The sequence below is a fragment of the Terrapene carolina genome, unplaced genomic scaffold (assembly GCF_002925995.2).
Source record: "Terrapene carolina triunguis isolate 2854851 unplaced genomic scaffold, T_m_triunguis-2.0 Scaffold21, whole genome shotgun sequence".
Taxonomy (NCBI): domain Eukaryota; kingdom Metazoa; phylum Chordata; order Testudines; family Emydidae; genus Terrapene; species Terrapene triunguis.
The window spans coordinates 17,850,536-17,868,986 of NW_020664372.1; the positions used below are offsets into that span (position 1 = coordinate 17,850,536).

The 18,451-nt window shown below is 40.9% G+C and overlaps 1 protein-coding gene across 1 annotated transcript in view; it reads left to right on the forward strand.

The window, feature by feature from the left end:
• GPC5 (glypican 5) overlaps positions 1 to 18,451 on the forward strand; it is a 985,999-nt gene that overhangs the window by 434,003 nt on the left and 533,545 nt on the right. The window lies entirely within an intron of this gene.

The window sequence follows — 18,451 nt, forward strand, 5'->3', positions numbered from 1 at the left end:
CGACTGTGCATTTCAGAAACAAAAATAAAAGCCCATGTTTCACAGTGCCTCTCAACAACTCTGCCACTTTAAGCAATGCTTCCCTGATGGCTAGGCCATTTTCAACTGAGTGTGTGTGTGTGTTTAATTTCCTTTCAATGCACATACATAATGCCTAGGAACTCTAAGGGGAGTTCAGAGAGTGCTTCGGGGAAAGAATATGCATAGTTTCTAAACTAAAAGAAGTTAGAAAAAAAACGTTGTCTGGTCTTGTAAAGTCAAGAGCTTTACCCGATACTTAGTGGGAACTACCAACTGTCTTTGAGGATGCCAGTCTTCCTGGTGCCCACCAGTGGGAGTGGGAGTGGGAGGGGAAACCCTGCGAAGCATGTTACTATGAAGTTCCATAAGATTCTCCAGGGTGTGCTTTATGTGGTCATCATTAATGCACATTTCCAATGGCTGAAGGCAGTTAAGTTTTTGGCTTGTGCCTCATAGGGCAACTGAAGAATGTAATAATGACCCTGTAAAACATCCCCTGTTAGAACTTTTTACGCAATAAAACATATGTCCCAAGACTACATTTTATTCCTTGTAATCTATTTTAAACTATGCTTTTTCTTTTTAAGTGTTCACATTTTTATTAGGGTGGAATTTATACACACATGCATGACAGCACCTAATTCAGCACAAGTCTATAAAAACTATTCCTTTTTATACCTCTTTCGCAACATCTTAGTTCTTAAGAACTGTATTATTAAGAGGGTTGCTATAATTTCAGAGGTATTTTAGAGAATAAATTGTAACCAAATTCTGAGGCCCGTGGGAAAGACCTTATTGTGCAGAGGGCTGAGATGATCAGGGCATTATGCTATGAGTTATGGAATGACTCCTCCGCGTGTCTCTTTGTATGGATCTCCAGAAGAATCTCCCTCTGGTCCTCCAAGAATTCTGACCCCGGTTCCCCACTCGGACTGCATGGGCTAATACGACAGCTTGTTGGGGGATTTTTTTATAAACACTTTTTTCCTCTGGAAAATGCAAAACCAAAACTGTTTGTGGGAAAGTGTTGGTTTCTATTAATTTCCCAACTCATACATTTTTGAAAAACAGTTTTGAAATTGTCAAATGTCCTGTTTTCGTTTCCTGCTTCATGGGTTCCTGTAGCTTGAACCTGTGTACTTGTTCTGTACTAGTCGGTTATCACTGTTTTGATCCTTTCCCTGAACAGTTCAATTGCCCTTGATATTTGGAGGCATTTCTCTAAGGTTAATCTATTTAGCTCAATCATCTCCCGTTAAACTGGAATCACATCCCACAAGCTAATCCTGCCTGTAGTTAGGGAATCTTTAATGTCTTCAGAGTTATATGGGGTTGCCAGAGTTCTCAGTTCTGCAATGTAAGTGTCTACTCCCTTTTCTGAATCTTGATTTTGGATAAAAATAAATAAATAAATCCAGTACCTCTCAACTGTCTTATTCTGTCTGTGTCGCAATACTTGTCAATTTATCAGCTGTTCTGGTGTTTTGGGCATTATTCCTGGCAACACTTCTCATCCTTTTTCTCAAATGAGATCATAAATAAGGTTTACCTTCATTTTCTCATCTTTATCCCCACGGCCAGTTCTGCATACAGACTCCATTCTTGCTTCCATGCTTGTGAGGCTTTTTGTCTGGAAATCCAGCATTCCTGGTGGTCTGAGTTACTCCATGGTGCCTATTGGCTCTGTCTTTAGATGTTGGTTTGTTTTCCTGTTTATCACATGCTTTTCCTTACTGTGGGTCTCACTGTACTGATCACTGTGGATATGTTTCTTGTACCATCTGCTGGATAATAGCATGAAAGGACTCCTTGCTTGTAAAACTGATCTGGCTCTGTATTAAGACTTATTTACAGAGATGCTGCAAGTATGCCCTATGCACACAGGCTGGCTCCCTTGTGCTTCCTCCAAACATTCTCTCCTGCAACCTGTGCTGCTCCTTCCATGTTCCATACAGGTTGCTACAATATATGCTGTGTGTTTAAATATTTCAATCTAAAACAAACACTGTGCCTTTCATCTCCTCCTGTTCTAAATGCTTGAACTGTCTTTGCTGCTGCCTGGACAAATATTTTCACTACTTATCTACGACTACAGTATGTTTAGTGAAATTGATAGCAGAAACTTTCACACAGCTAACATTACAAGTAGTGGATAACAGTAAATGAAATAGATTGGAAGGGAAGGCTTAGTGGCCCTCTTATGCACAGCAAGTCAGGGAAAGGATGGAAGAAACAAACTTTTCAGGGCTACCTGTAAAATGGGTGAAGGGGCGGGAATGACAAAGTGGAGATTTTTTCAACTGCTTAGACAGCTACAAACCTCCCTTATTAGTCTAAGAATGAAAAGATATACTCAAGGTACTTTTTGTTCTCTGTTATGACAGAAGCTGGATGTTTGCTATGTTTTACCAGGGTAGACTTTTTTTATAGTGAAAAATGTACGTGTATTCACTGATGTTTCCAAGCCAACAAAACTGATTCATGTCTTATAAACAAGAAACACTTGACCTTAAGGCTGAGTTTTCTTTATTGTTTCAGTGTGAATGTCAGTTGAATTCAAAGGAATGCTTATCTTTTTTTTTTTTTTTTTTACTATTAAATTACTTTTTTTAATTGGGAAGTTAAAGCAGATGCAGCTTGAGTTGGCTGTAGTTTTAATTAACTTTCAGTACAACTTGATGATCCTTTCCCCCCTGATTCCAGAGTTTATCTTATAATGGAATCCTGGTTTAAGCAATTCTGGATTTGTGGATTAGATGAGCATGCTAGTCTAAAGTGAAGGTTTTTAAAAGGGTTACTGACTGACCATTGGGATTCCTTAGATCTTTCCTTTTGACTTATCCAGAACACCTTGCCCACTTCTGGGAGACCCCTTCATCCAGTTGTCTAGGATCCCAAAACTCAGTTCAGCTCCAGCTCATTCCTCAGGTTACTTTGTTAGGCATGTAACAGCTCTATCCCTATGCTGACCTGCCCCAGATGCAGTGAGTTTAGGTACAGGGTGATACCACAGTTCTGAATCATATCACACCCTACACAGTTTATATACATTTTTCTTAGCTACTAACATAGATACTTCTTGAATATAATTAGTTTGGACATCATATATATCACTTTGCAGATCATGAAAGGACCATTTGGTTAAGTCTCACCTTAAATACATTTCAGGCCTATCAGTTCAGGGTTTTCCCACTTATCTCAACTAGCCCAAAAACACAGTCTCCAACACACAGCCTGTCACACCCTTGTTTACACTTTAACCTTACACTCAAATCAAGCTGTATGCAAGTTTACTCCTGCCCAGAAGACCTAGCCTGCACTGACTGAATTTTGTTAGTCATTTATTAACATATAAATAAAATTGTGTGTGTGTTCTGGAAAACTCATTTGAATGAGGAACTAGAAAAAATGGTTCTCCATGTTTGTGGATTTCCTTTTAATGAGGTAATTCCATATGCCAGAAATATACAGGGGAATACTAGGGGAAATTTTCAATAGACCCTCCACAAATCCTATTAACTTTCAATGGAACTTCTGTGCCTAAATCCCATAGGTGCTTTGAAAACCTAACCTATTATAAAAAGCGACAAAGAGTCCTGTGGCACCTTATAGACTAACAGATGTATTGGAGCATAAGCTTTCGTGGGTGAATACTCACTTCGTCAGATGCATGTTGATGCATGGTATTCACCCACGGAAGCTTATGCTCCAATATGTCTGTTAGTCTGTAAGGTGCCATAGGACTCTTTGTCTTTTTACAGATCCAGACTAACATGGCTACCCCTCTGATACCTAACCTATTGTGTAATTTGGGTAAGTTTTTAGAAAGTATTCAGTATTGGCTTAACTCTGCTCTCACTGAAATCAATGGGAGGAGAATTGGGCCAAAGCTGATTTTTTTTTTCTTAAATCCCACCCTTAAGCTAGTTTGACAACCTTATTTATTTATTTGGTTGTCTAATTTTAAATATGTCTGTCTTGTTTTGTTCAAGCATGTTGCTCTTCTGAGTGGTAAAAGCAAGACAGTGTTCTCAGACAGTAATCAAACAGTGTATTTATGAAGTATTTTGTTTCCTACTGTTCTTGACCATTGTTTTTGTTTTGGCAAAATGTAAAAAGATACAAATAACTTAGTTAAACTCAGTGGGCCAGATACTTACCTGGTGTAAATTGATGTAGCTCCGTTGAGATGAGTGACTTATACCCACTAAAAATCTGTCCAGTATTTTTCCGTCAAAGTAATTTCTATATGACAGGAGTCTTCATGTATAAGACAAAGTAACTTTCAAATTAATAGTAATCTTTAATAACTTATTCTCTTTATTGGTACAATGCTCTCTTTGAATTGGGTAAAGTGAAACTGTTGGGCTAAATTCCCTTATTTAGAACAGTATAACCACACTGAACTAAAGGAGGCTATATGGGTGTCACTTAAGGGCTGAATTAGATCCTGTATGTGTTTGTAGATCCTTAGTGATCCCATAGAGATGGGAGATCAGGCACGGGAAATTAAAAAAAAAAAAGCCAACACGTGCAGAGGAGCACATGGTTTGCCCAGAGACATCCCTTAGGGGAGGATCTATTCATGGTGATTCTGTATATTCTGGTAAGGAAGAGAGGATGGAAGTTGATAAAGTACAGATAGAAACTGAAGAGAAACAGTCAAATGAAAGCGTCCTATTTAATTACATCACATAATATCTGACAGCTAAAAAGTGAAACATTTTAGAAGTGCTTGTATACAAATGTTAGAACTCTAAATACTAAGATGGGTGAACATGAGTGCCTGGTATTAAATAAAGATATTGATATAACAGGCATCACAGAAACGTGGAACTATGATAATCAATGGGACACGGTAATACCAGGGTACACTATATATAGGAATGACAGAGTAAGTTGTGCTGGTGGGGGAATGGCACCACGTGTGAAAGAAAGCAGAGAGTCAAATATAATAAAAAAAATAAATTAATCAAATTGTACCATAGTATCTCTATGGATAGAAATTTCATGCTTCTATAATAAGAATATAGTACTAGGGATATATGACCAATCACCTGACCAGGATGATTATGGTGACTGTGAAATGCTGTGGGAGATTAGAGTGGCTATAAAAATAGAAAACTCAATAATGATGATTTTGAACTATTCCCATATCGACTGGGTACATGTCACTTCAGGGCGATATGCAGAGATAAAGTTTCTTCACATCATTAATGACTGCTTCATGGAGCAGCTAGTCCTGGAACCCACAAGAGGAAAGGCCATTCTTGATTTAGTCCTAATTCGAGCACAGAATCTGGTCCAAGAGGTGAATATAGCTGAACTGCTTGGTAATAGCAACCATTATATAATTAAATTTAACATCCTCGTGGGGAAAACTGGGAAACTCAGCAAACTAGGTGCTTGGCAACAAAATGGCAGATGAAATTCAGTATTGATAAATGCAAAATAATGCACATTGGAAAACATAATCCCAAATATACATACAAAATGTTGGGGTCTAACTTATCGGTTACCACTCAAGAAACAGATTTTGGAGTCATTGTGGATATTTCTCTGAAAACATCCACTCACTATGCAGAGGGAGTCAAAAAAGCTAACAGAATATTGGGAATCATTAGGAAATGAATAGATAAAACAGAAAGTATCATATTGCCTCTATATAAATCCACGGTATGCCCACATCTTGAAAACTGTGTGCAGATGTGGTTGCCCCATATCAAAAAAGATACATTGGAATTGGAAAAGGTACAGAAAAGGGTGACAACAAAGATTAGGGGTATGGAACAGCTTCCATATGAGGAGAGACCAATAAGACTGGGACTGTTCAGCTTGGAAAAGAGATGACTAAAATCGTGACTGGTGTGGAGACAGTGAATAAGGAAGTGTTATTTACTCTTTCATGTAACACAAAAACCAGGGATCACCCAATCTTCTTAGCTTATGCGTAACATGCCTCAGGTGGCATGTGACCAGGATTCATCACTGATTTTGGTCTGCTGGTTGGATCATTAGCTTCCCTGGCTCAAGCTGGATTCTGACAGGGAGTGTGATGTGAATGCTGATCCATGTCTCCATGAAATTAATAGGCAGTAGGTTTAACACAAACAAAAGGAAATAATTGTTCACACAGTGGAATTCACTCCCAGGGGATGTTGCAAAGACCAAAATATAATGGGGTTCAAAAAAGAACTAGATAAGTTAATGGAGGATAGATCCATCAATGGCTGTTAGACAAGATAGTCTGGGATGCAACCCCATGTTCTGGGTGTCCTTAGCCTCTGATTTCAAGAAGCTGGGAATGGGTGACAGGGGATGGATCACTTGATGATTACCTGTTCTGTTCATTCCCTCTGGTGCACCTGGCATTGGCCACTGTCAGAAGACAGGATACTGGGCCAGATGGAACATTGGTCTCACCCAATATGGCCATTCTTATGACTTCTGACTCAAACAGCAGAGCTAGCTGACAGGTCAGAAATGGAGCTCTTAGCTTGGATGAAGATCTTTTCCCTCTGGGTAATCAAAAGAGGAACCACAGTGTACTCCAAAGTTTCTGTAGACTCTGAAGGACTCCCATAGTGGAGAAAAAGGGGCAGGAAACACACAGGATTAGTTGAGTGGGAATCTTCCCTTGTGACCAGCTGCTGATCATCTACCAATGCCTTATAGTCCAGTGTGGCTTTCCTTAAGATTTGCCAGGACCACCCATATATATACAAGAATAAGGAGCCATCATGTCCCTTATTCCCAGGTACATCAAGGTCAGGCCTATCACAGGTTTGCTGAGAGCATTCTATTTCTCTAACTTGTCAGGCTCATGCAGAGGCCACTAATTAATTCTTCCAAATACCCAGTGCAGGTAACTCTGTGTTGTCTGTACTGTGGAATCATTTGTGTTTAAGACTTTCAGCTAAAGTGTGAGTGGCAGATTCTCATCTGTTGAAAATTGTCATAGTGTATATACCTTGTGGAACTGTGACAGTTTACAGTAGCTGAAGATGTGCCCCTGTAACTGTTTTAAGTGCTCATAATGAAATCAGGTGGCAGCTTTCATATGATTAAAGCTTATTTCCACAAACAGCTTGGACAAGTGAATAGGATGTATAATTTTTCCTAATGTCTAACATAGCGTAACAACTTTAGTGTAACTACTAAGAATACATATGTACATTTTTCTTCTGAATAAAAGTGATTATGTGTAATTGTGAAACATCTCTTTTAATACTGTTTACATGACATTTGTGAACTTATTAATTAAACTCACAGAGTCAGAGTCCCAGCTGTCTTTTGCTAAGGGGTTGTTGTAGCTAACTGCTTCACTGCACAAATTGTTTTTAAGGGAAATGTTGTCTAATGATTTATTACTTGTTAACTGTCATTTCAAGAGCAAGAAAGAATGTTTTGTGGCCTGAAGAACAAACTGGGATTTCTATGTTTTTAATAATATTTTATTTTTGCCAATAAAGAACTTGCTCAAGATACCAGACAGAAGTATTCATGTGGAAGAAGTGCTATTTTAGCCTTCAGCATAAAATAATAGACCAGATCTGCTCTAGTGTGTAGCATGCAGGCCACTTGTGACTTCCAGAGAACTTTGCATTATTGCCTCTGACCGCCCTCTCTTCAAAATGCAGGTGTGGCTTATAAAGTTTATAGGCCCTGCTATACAGTACTCCAGTGTGATAGAGCTGCAAAACAGGGGATTACAACTCCCATCAGCCCCCTCCCACTACACTTCCCTTTCCCCTAGCCAGGTCAGGGGAAAGACCCTGATCCAGGAACTGGCTGGGGTCTGCTTGGAGAGTGGAGCCATATAGCATCAGGGACGTGGAGAGAAGCCCCAGGAACTGTGGATAGAGCTGCATGTGACATAGCCTGTGACTGTCACATGATACAGCTGGGTGCAGGTCTGTGTGGGACTTACGGGGGAGTAGCCACAGCTGAGCAGGGAGATAGTGTCTCTCCTTGGGACCCCTGCACTGAGTCAGGACTGGAACCCTAGAAGTCCTTGTTTTCGGGAATAGAGACTGGACTGAAGAGGGCCCACTAGGCTTAGACCTGAAGGGCCTGACTTTCAATTGGATTGCCTATGGACCCAAACAAGAACCATGCTTACCAGTCGTATAGTCCCAAATATGGAGGTATGGGAACACTGCTAATATTGTTTTTTCCCCTTCAAATAGAATTATTGTATGAATTCACATTTTATTTGTATACTGAATTTCTGGGACAATAATCCTTGACTAAATTGGGCATGTCTGGAGGCAGCCATGTTGTCTGAAATAACTAGGTGTCTGGGTTTTACAATTTTTTTATGTTAATTTTATACACTGTAGCCTTCTATTATTTAAATTGAATTGAGTAATTTTTTATTAAACTACCATGGGTTCAGTTCCTGTTGCTACAGTTTCAAGCACAGCATAGTGAAAATCACGTCTAGTGCTTTTCTCAAATTGGGAGACTCCAGGAACACATGAAGACCAAGGATAGTGACCACAGACACAATCACAACTACAAAGTCTTATTTGTACTACAAGTTTTATTAAAGCAATAAGTAAAGTTCCAATTACCCATGCATATAGAAATCCTACAAAAACCCATGCAATGACTAAGACTGTATTCATACTCACATCCTCAAAGATATTCTGATGGACCAATCATAGATCAGGGATTGGCAACCTTTGGCCGTCGCTTCCCGCAGCCCCCATTGTCCTGGAGTGGTGAAACCACGGCCAGTGGGAGCCGCAATCGGCCGAACCTGCAGACACGGCAGGTAAACAAACCGGCCTGGCCCGCCAGGGTGCTTACCCTGGAGAGCCGCGTGCCAAAGGTTCCCGATCCCTGTCATAGATGGAGGGATAGTTCCTGCGGGGGTCATCCTGTAGGGTCTTCCCACTTTTACCCAACCAGGAAACTTCTTTTATATTGTTGTTCTGACCACACCTAACACCTTATGCATACGCAGGAGAGTTTCAACCCTCTTTCCCTTATCTGTACTTCCACACCCCATGAATAATGGGGTTCCCCATTTTTTGTTCCTTTTATTCTTATTAGCTCTATGCACAACATGTAACTTGTTGTCAGGACAGGACATTCCATGATGTTACGATCAGGTATTTTGTGGTTTTTGACAATACATTGCAGTCTATTGCGATCTAGATTTCCATAACATCACCTATTGGTAAATCTTTTATAGTAATCTTATGACCTTATTGGCATAGTGTTATTCCTAGGTGTAATGATGCTGGTTCTCGTGGGACCCAACTGAGAGTGCCAATTTAGGACAAATTGCTTAAACAGGGCAGTTACAGCCCAAGGCTGGGGGTTTTCCACCTCTAAGGCAAACCAAACCAGCCAGACTGAGAGGACTTTGGTCTCACTCCACTGGCTAACCACAAGTCACACAAGCAATTCCCTTAGACACTCCAGTTTCCCAGTATCACCACCAGTGCCACTCATTATGGGGACAAATGGTTATGAAAACCAATACCCCAGTAAAAGAAAAAAAAGGTTCTCTCAATCCCAAAGGACCAAGCCCCAGACCCAGGTCAATATACAAATCAGATCTTACCCACAAATCACGCTGTTGCCAGTCCTTTAGAATCTAAAATCTAAAGGTTTATTCATAAAAGGAAAAAGATATAGATGAGAGCTAGAATTGGTTAAATGGAATCAATTACATACAGTAATGGCAAAGTTCTTGGTTCAGGCTTGTAGCAGTGATGAAATAAACTGCAGGTTCAAAATCAAGTCTCTGGAATACATCCCCAGCTGGGATGGGTCATTCAGTCCTTGTGTAGAGCTTCAGTTTGTAGCAAAGTCCCTCCAGAGGTAAGAAGCAGGATTGAAGACAAGATGGAGGAGAGGCATCAGCCTTTTATAGTCTTTTCCAGGTGTAAGAACACCTCTTTGTCCTTACTGTGGAAAATTACAGCAAAATGGAGTCTGGAGTCACATGGGCCAGTCGCTGCATACTTTGCTGAGTTGCAAGGCGTATTTGCCTTCTCTCAATGGGTCAGTTGTGTAGCTGATGGTCCTTAATGGGCCATCAAGCAGGCTAGGCAGAGCTAACACCAACTTGTCAGGGAAGTCTCCCAGAAGCATAGCATAAGTTTGAAATACAGACAGTATAGAGCCAATATTCATAACTTCAACTACAAAATCGATACACACATATAGACAGCATAATTATAACCAGCAAACCATAACCTTGTCTTAGACACCTCATTTGACCCCCTTTATACAAGATTTGGTGCCACTACAGGACCATGGTTGCAACAATGATCTATATGGTCCCAGATTATATCAATAACGTCACACTAGGTCACCCACTCATGTCAAGCATTCTTAAGCCTATGGCCTAGTATAACCAAGGTAAAAATCTTACAGGCCTCAGTCTGTAGGCCTTGCATTCCAGCCATTCTTTATATACCTAATACACACTCATCTCTCCTAAATACTTGTCAATCTCCTACAAGGATAATCCCTGGGTTTGTGTATGGGAGTATGGACATGGAAGGTGTTGAGGGAAGAGTCTTTCCCATTACTGAGAAGCAAAAGGAAGAGAGTCCCTGCACAAGTGTATGTTATATACTTCAGACTGATCACAGCCCTCCTATTTATCACTCCTATTCTTGCAAAGTATAGGATTTTCAGTTTTCTGTGTTATTGTAGTGAACTATGTGGAGGCACAGTTGTTTTTGGTGTCATAGTGAGCCTCCCTATGACAAACTTTGAGAACCCCTGCTTTAGAGGCATGGAATCAAGCCCTTATAAAGTAACCTATAGGTTTCTCTGTACATTCACATATAACAACACTTTTTGTACTTAACCAAATAAGGACCTGAGATGATACAAGCAGCTCCCATTAACTATAGAAGAATTCTGATACCTCCATGGGAATTCTAATGTATCTCTAGTTGCAGTGTTCATTGCCACTGCATTCTCTATTTTGTCAAATGTGAACTTGGTTTCTGGTAGTAACCATACTTTAATGCAGTGGTTCCCAAACTTGTTCCGCCGCTTGTGCAGGGAAAGCCCCTGGGAGCTGCTGGAAGCGGCGCGGGCCGAGGGACGTACTGGCCGCCGCTTCCAGCAGCTCCCATTGGCCTGGAGCAGCGAACCGCAGCCACTGGGAGCCGCGATCGGCCGAACCTGCGGACGCGGCAGATATACAAACCGGCCCGGCCCGCCAGGGGCTTTCCCTGCACAAGCGGCAGAACAAGTTTGGGAACCACTGCTTTAGTGTATAGGAATTTGGAAGTCTCTCTTTTAAATGGTTTGTGAGTAATGACCCTCCCTGTCATGCTGTGGCTTCTGAAACATTAGATGGATAGCTTGAATGTCTGGATAAACCTTTCCACTCATCCATTTGTGGTGGGATGGTAAGGTGCTAATGAAACATGTTTGATAGCATTTCTTCTGACAAACAGTAGAAACTTCCATGCTGATGTGATTTCTTCATATTATGTATGTTGTGCAAAGAGCAAAAGACAAAAAAGATATATTTGTTCCTTAAGCCACAAATCAATTTCTCTCACAAACGTTCATTTAAAGTGTCTTTTGAAACAATGTTTTCTAATATCTTTCTAATCTCAGTTGTATGCACTTCTCTTCCTCCTGCTCATGCTAAAAACAAATACAAAAACCAAAAATGCTCCACCTTTTTGGTATTACCAAAATCTTTGGAGCTAAATGCTTTTGCAAAATGTCTGTAAATTCTTTGAATAAAAGGGTGTTACCAGTGCTGTTAGATCATGAAATAAACTGTTTTCCCCCCTATTACTGTAAGGAAGTGAAGTATCTCTCCCCCCGCCCCCACCATGAGCTGTTTTGTTAATAACAAAATACTGTTTCAGGCACTTGTCAGAAATGGCCTGCATTTCTTATGATGTGTTGAAGGCCTCTGTCATTTCAGTAAATGTCATTGCTTTCTAACTCTTCTGATGCAATTAGTTTGACTATTTTCATTCCTTCTGTGTTCCTTGTATTTAACTAAATATCAGAGCCCACACAGCTTCATATCCAGCAAAGGTTTACAGGACTTCTTGACGTTTCTATTTGTCTCTTTTTAGTGACCTACCACATAGTAGTCAAAGATTGTGGAAAGAGATGCTTATGCAGGTCTGAGCTCTCTTTTTTTTTATTACTACAATCACAGATTTTATACCACAACAATACCAGTAGATGGCTTCAGTAACATACTTGCTAACACTCTACCTCTTACGATCATAGACAATCTATAGGAAATCCTTAACCAAGTCAGCCTAATTTTATAAGGCTTTAATTAGGTGCTCTTCTCTGTGCATGTTCAAGCACAGAGCCCGCCCCCACCCCCATATAAAATGATTCAATAAGCATGCTGTCTGATTTTTCTTCCTCAGAAGAGTGTAATAAAATCCAGCTAGACGTTTCTAGCTTCACCTGTTTCTGAGTAAGTGGGTGCAAACACTATATATACTTGTATAATACAAAATTTCCAACGTGCTTTAGTAACTATCTTTGAGGTCTCAGGCTACTGCTGGGAACATCTGTCATTTAATGTGCTTTTTCTTCACTTGACACTATCATGAGCAGAAGTTAAGAGACTGGAAATTCACAGCTAAAAACAGTACCAATATCCTGAATACTGTGACATTAACGTTCATCAGAATGATATTCTAGTTTTTTAAACAAATGAAAGATACATCATAAAATGTTAAAGTCAGGAATCTCTTGTATTTTCGGCAACACTGATTTGAGTTACTTTTCCACTAATTGCTATACCAAAATTAACAATATTTGCAATAAAAAGTAGCTATGAATCCTAAAGGGTTTGACCTCCATTGATTGTGTTTGATGCCACCATGTCAGATACTGCTTGACCTTTGGTACCAGTTTTCTGGGCAGTGAATATTCCGAAGGCAATGACTCTGACCTTATGCTTTTAGATCAGGGATCGGCAAGCTTTGGCATGTGGCCCGCCACGGTAAGCACCCTGGCGGGCCAGGCCGGTTTGTTTACCTGCCGCATCTGCAGGTTCGGCTGATTGGGGCTCCCACTGGCCGCAGTTTGCCGCTCCATGCCAATGGGGGCTGCAGGAAGCGGCAGCCAGCACATCCCTCGGCCTGTGTTGCTTCCTGCAGCCCCCACTGGCCTGGAGCGGTGAACAGCGGCCAGTGGGAGCCACGATTGGCCGAACCTGTGGATGCGGAAGGTAAACAAACCGGCCCGGCCCACCAGGGTGCTTACCCTGGCAGGCCACGTGCCAAAGGTTGCCGATCCAAGTTTTAGATGATAGTCAATAAGCTAAAATGTATTTTAACAATATAGTTTACTCATTTTTCAGAGCCTTCTTTGTTAATGAGTTAATACCAAACATGTATCATACAATAGCGCAAAAAGAAATCTGAAAACAAGCAGGCCATTTTGATGTGGGATTCTATCTTTAGCCTCTAGGAGCACAACACAGGAGTCATAGCCAGCCTTCTTTCCTTTTGGCTTTAAGGCCACCTTTGTGCCTTTCTGATTCTGGGTTCCTCTAGAGGCTGAAGTGATCCCGACATAACTTACCCTATGTCTACACTTATGGTAGTGCATAGAGCACAGGCACTACATGTGTAGCTACATGCTGCAGTGAAAGGCAGGCTGAGTCCACACTTGTCACCAAGGTGTGTTACTACACACAGCAAGGAGAAGCTCCAGCAGTGGGACACTACACTGCTAAACATAGCAGTAGATGTGGGAGGCACTGCTTGGGCATGCAGAGAGCTGTGTAGGATATATACTCTCGGGGCTTAAGAGTATAGGGCATGCCATTTGCCTAAGCTATACCTCACTGTCTACACCGCTATTTATACCTGTTAGCTCTGTGTGCAGTGTATGTACTCTACGTCTGCACTTACAATGGTGTGTACCCGTAAACAGCTCTGGGGCCGGAGGGGGGGGAGGGAGGCTGCCTAAATTTTATGGCAGTCTGTCCCAAGTTGGCTATAGGCAGCAGTGCTGCCCAGAATCCTGGCAGTTCTGTGTACTGTGGTGCTACTCTTGGCATGTCCCTCCGGGTCTTGACACATCCACTTCTCCAGGGTTTATGAAGGGGTCCTTGGAACACACTTACAAGTTGTCTTCTTCAGCTCCTGTGCTGGGAGAATTCTTCCCGGGAGAGAGTCAGGGCTTTTACAGCCCCTTCGTATTGTTCCAGCCCTCTGACCTGGCATGCAGGGACTCAAGTGGGAGAATCACACTTTTTTTTTTTGGTAATTATAGATGGCCCAAATCCTGAGGTCCTTACTCATTTTTATTTTCTTCTGCCCCAGTTCAGGAAAACGTCTCTAACTTTCAGTGGGAGTTTGCCTGAGAAAGATCTGAGTAAGTGCCACAGGAATTGGGCCATAATAGCAAACATTCTACAAACTATGTGTGTGTATGGGTGGATGGGGGAGAGATCACAGTAACTCTGTCACATCTCATGAGATGTGTGATGATTTTGATGTATTAGTATGTGTGTATGGTGTCATCATCAATACAAATTGAGACACATTCACATTTCCCAAGAACTTGCCATTTAAGGACCTGATTCACTAGACTTAGCTGGATGTGGTCCATCCATTGATTTCAAATGAAGTTTGTGTATGGATGGCTTAGAGGATTAGTCTTCGAGATAAACAGCACAACCAACACTTGGGGAGACCCTTAAGATAAGGGATGGTGTAGGATCAGATTTGTGTGGTATTGCATATCTCCCAAACTTTCAAGTGGCTAAAGTGGGACAGGTCCTGCCCAAGAGGGGGTGGGGAGAATAGTAGAGAAAGCCAGCCCCGTGCTCATCCTGCAACAGTGGCTTCTATGGCTCCTGTTCGCTGGGCTGGCTAGGCTCAGCTCCTTGCTCTGGGGATTGCGACCTGGTCCCTGGCACACAGGGTTGTAATGCTACTCACTCAAATTTGGGCTGTTCCAAACCTGAGCGGTACTGTGACCCTGTGGCCAGGTTGCAATGCCCAGAGTAGGGAACCAAGCCCAGTCAGCCCTACGGGGTAGGAGCTGCTTCTGTCAGGACTCAGGAGGTTTTGTGGGTCAAGCAGGACAGTCCTGGAAACCAGGGACTGTTGAGAGGTTGGTGGTCTGTTTTGTTTGGTGAAGAGTAAAAAATAGGAAGGATTCCCGGAAGAAGTGGGGTTGAGAAGTGATTTGCAAGAGCTTTGAGAGACTTTCTCAAAAAGGAAAATCTCTTTCCATGTTTTTGTTTCATGACAGAATCTTGCCAAGATCATCTAATTCTACAATCGGAAGGAAGGAGACCAATTATGCTTAATACTTTAAAGTCCAATGTTTTAACATAAGACTTATAGTCTCTGTGAAGCGGGGGTCAAAGGTTATGGTACTCTTCCAAGCTCCACCCACATGAGTTACTGATAAAATGCACAATGTGATCACATATACTCTCTGGTTTCCATTGGGCTTGGCTCTCCCTTGGTTGGGCTCATATACCTTGCTGAGTCTCTTAAACTTGGCTTTCCTGTACTGGGATGCAAATGTCCTGCTGAACTCTCCTAAGCTCCTGGGTTTGGATCTTTCCTGATGGGGACAGAAGCAGAAATAAATAGCTAGCACTCTCCTAAACCCCACCTTCTCATGGTGTTGTTGCTCTGAATAGATTATGTAAAGCTTCATAATAAGATCCTCCCTGTCTTTCCTTCCATGCTTTGAGCAGCTAAATAGTTAAAAATGTTGATATTTAAAGTATTATCAGTGAGTTGAGACAAATGGGGCAGTTCATGTCTCTCTGGCAGGTGTTGCTGCAGCAGTTACAACCTAGTTTGCATTTTAAAGGTTTTCTTTGCAATCACAACAGCTACAGATTTACTTTTCATTGTCTTTTGTCTTGTTTTAATGAAAGAGGAGACTTTGGAGAACAAGAAGGCTGCTTGGGAAGTCCCCGCTTTGAAGGCAACTCTGTACAGATTCTTTGGGATCCAGCCTCAAACTGGGAGGCAGATAAGAAATATTTGAAGTGTCTTCACTGGCAAGTCTTCCTGAATTAAATATGAAGAAAGTTTTCTCCCTCTCTGCCAGAAGCAGAAGGATCATTTGGGAGTATGATATATCTGAAATTAACCTGAGATGATATATTTTGAAATACCCTTTGGGAATTGTTTTAACCAAGAGGTCAACCAAACCTCAAACAATCTTTCGAGAAAGGGAGGAGAGAAAAATCACACTATGATTTTTATGTGGGTTTTAGCCCACGAAAGCGTATGCCCAAATACATGTTAGTCTCTAAGGCACCACAAGTTCTCCTCGTTCTTTTTGCTGATACAGACTAACACAGCTACCCTCTGAAACCTGTCACTATGATTTCTGTTATGTTGTTGTGGTTCTTTGCAATATCATTTGAGGAAACAGTTCTCCAGCTCTCAAGAGCTGTACACAATTACCATAGTTTCAAAAACTAGTAAAGTAAAAAGTGGGCTGGTTAGTCAGAAACATCCCTTTCCTTTCAGTAAATCTAGTTAATGACACAATGGGTGAGGGATTTGATTTGTCGGCACCTAAAAGTCCTATAAGAATCCATATTCTGTCATCCGTTGTGTGCAATTCCTCTTAAAACCTATTTGCCTTTGCTACATCTTTCACACCTTGTGCACTCTAGACAAAATTTGAGCAGGATGTTTTATTTAATTTGCATCCTTCTTTTATTGCATTTTCAGTTTGGCTATATTGCAGCCCCAAAGGAATCTTACAGTAGCTACATACCAATGTATTTTCAGGACAAAGGGACTGACTTTTGAATTCTATCAGTTACATAAATGAGAGTTTTTCTCACAGGCATTTCATGAGTACATGAACGTAGGGTAAAGTAAATCCAAATCAACCTGCTCAGGTAGTAATAATGAGACAGCTGAACATGGTGACAGTTATTGAATGTTAAATGTGTGTTTTATTCTGAGCTCAATAAAAATGGTTGTAGAGTAGGGAACCACTCAATATGAAATAACATTTTATTGTGTAAGCCTGGTTTCAAAAAGCAGTGTAATCATGACAGAGACACAATTGTTTGTAGGATTATTTGTCTTTTATAATGAGCTTTTTTTAAAAAATATCTTTTTTTTCTGTGCAAATTTGCTTCATACAATTACTTGAATGATTGGCATATTTGGAGTGCTATAGCAACAGCATGTCTTTCTATGACTTGTCATTACACCTCCTCATGAACGGTGGATGTGAAGAAAAACCTTAGGTTAATTGTAATTAAATTCCAACATATTTGCTGTGCCTGCTGTTTTGAAAAAGATATAATAGACTTATCATTAATTTGTCATGTACAGCTTCAGGGATTGTGGACAGTGGATTTTTATAAGGTGTTGTCTATGGCTTATCTAATGGTTCTGCTCTTCAGATAATGCACAGCGTTCAAGTGAAGAGAAAATGACAGACCCTATTGCTTTGGGGATGTGATTTCTCTAAAAAACAGAGAAACAGGTGATAAATCATAATTATATAAAGCAAATAAGAACACAACATACTTATAGACTGCATAAGCATAATTATCAGTGCAGCATGGACCTATTGCATTTGCAAGATTAGAGCTAATCTGGATTTATTGCAGGAAGTGCAATAAATCAATTTTGAAAATGTCAGGCCAAATACTTTCTGCCAAGCTATTAAACCTCATTTACTGTACAAAGAATCAGAAACGGAGTTACAGTATTTATGTTAGATACCATTATTTGAAAACTTCATGAAAAGGAAAGCAAAGCAAACCATATATTCAGAAGGGTTGTTTTTATAGAGCGAGTGTGTGTGACTTTAGGTGGAAAAGATGTAACTCAGGGCTGTGCTACGTTTTCTGTGGAGCCCACACAACTCAGAGGTTCTGAGTGAATCCACAGCCAGACTCTTGGGATGGGGCTGCAACAGGCCAGAAACAGTGCACCGCATCAGCAGCTCTGGTCTTCCACGTCTCTCTCTCTCTACGCATTTTGTATCCTAAGGGATCACTCAGGTTAGTCTACAGAGTCTGTCCCCTATCTTGCAGCAGGAAAGCCACATGCTCTAATTAATATTATGTTGGGGTCTCAATGAGAGGGTCATCAACATTCCTTCCCTAGGGAGCACTTCAGCTGGTTTTTCTCCAGGGGGATATGATTGAACTCTGAAGGTTTTGGATGGGAGAAGGAGGATGCGTTTTTTCTTTCTTCCAGGCCATAGCAGAAAATGGCCTACAAAGTCCAGACTTTGGGGTATATTTTCATATCCTCTTATCAGAAGGAGATCTCATTAAATCAGGAAAATAATGTTTTGAGATCAAAGTTTTAAAAACCATGTTATTGGTGCTAGGGAAAAAATTGATAGTGATTGCAAATGAACTCTTTAAGTATAGGTACAAATTACTCACTTTCATAGATTCATAGATTCATAGATTCTAGGACTGGAAGGGACCTCG